The 1,278-nt window shown below is 33.1% G+C and overlaps 1 long non-coding RNA gene across 1 annotated transcript in view; it reads left to right on the forward strand.

Moving 5' to 3' along the window:
- Window positions 1-888: 888 nt before the first annotated feature.
- Window positions 889-1,278, forward strand: part of LOC106299733 — a 1,045-nt gene continuing 655 nt past the window's right edge. Inside the window, exon 1 of the long non-coding RNA XR_001261855.1 lies at window positions 889-1,040. This is a non-coding gene — a long non-coding RNA (uncharacterized LOC106299733). The remainder of the gene's footprint in view (window positions 1,041-1,278) is intronic.

Consider the following 1,278-nt stretch of genomic DNA (forward strand, 5'->3'; position numbering starts at 1 on the left):
TATGAAACTCTTATATGGGTAGCTTTTGTAAACACATTTGGGGTTTATTAACAGTTGTGACAAGCAATTATGTTTATAGTAAAGGAAACCCGCCGCATCGTCAATAACAAATGCACCTGTTTTTTTGTTGTTTGGGATTGAAATAGCTTATGGGTTTTCTAAATCAATATAATTGATCTGACTAAAGCTATTTTGGATGACAAAAAGAAGGATTGCAAGTTTAATACCTTCTACTTTAGACTTTAATTTCAACTAAATTATAATCAGTCTTTTATCCATATCATCTTAGTTATAATCGTAAGGATTTATTAGAATAAATAAACAGTTTCAATAATATTTAATATGTGATCATTTAATAAACAAAAGAACATGTAGGATTTTTAGGATTTAAAGAGATTGGAGACAATAATTAATGAATATGAAAAGAATGCGAAGCAGATGATGAAAAATGATTCGAGCAAATTAGTGGCAACACAGAGTTAAGCGAGATAAAAATATCAATCAATAAAGAATGAAAGAATAATGAGTAGGGTTAAGTTATTACACAAGCCAAAACTAAGACAAATCAAACGACAGAACGTGAAAACAAATATAAACAAGACAAGAGGAGATGGTGAAGATAAAATGCATTGAAAAACTGAATGCTAGATTAGTAATCAAGAGACAAAAATAGATTAAAATGCAACGCGGGTAACTATCCATAGTCTATGTATCTATATTATAATGATACAGTTTCGAGACTCCTTAACGTGGCAAGCATGTGGGACCCACTTCTATTATTTTTTTTAAATGTCAAGTTATCAGATTGTCGCGTTATGGGTTTGATCCGGCCCGCTACCGTCCTCCTATGCATCACCTTTGGCTGATTAGGGTTGCCGTCACCTTCGAGATCCTTCGTTTGAGGGCGCTTCCTCTTCCACTAGAGTTCAGTTTTCTTACGAACTCCAATAATTTATTGTCTCGAAAAAATAGAAGTCGATCGAGTATCTTCCCTGCAAAGTAGTGTCAACAAGTGATGGATGAGCAAGGTTCTTCCAGAGGTAATCATGAGATATGTTTCCTCTTTGTCGATTTAATGAGTTCATGCTTCTGTTACGTGCTGATATACACATGAGTGCTTGAATTTAGTTACTTGATCTCTGGATTTTGACGGATTCACTCTAGATTTGTCAATTGGGATTTATTTTTCTGAATGATGTTTGTTAATCAAAAGACTGAGTTGATTTTCACTATTTTTTGATTTTTTTGAAATGTCTTTGATGTTGACAAGTTTGGTTA

Source organism: Brassica oleracea, chromosome C6 (assembly GCF_000695525.1).
Source record: "Brassica oleracea var. oleracea cultivar TO1000 chromosome C6, BOL, whole genome shotgun sequence".
Classification (NCBI taxonomy): domain Eukaryota; kingdom Viridiplantae; phylum Streptophyta; class Magnoliopsida; order Brassicales; family Brassicaceae; genus Brassica; species Brassica oleracea.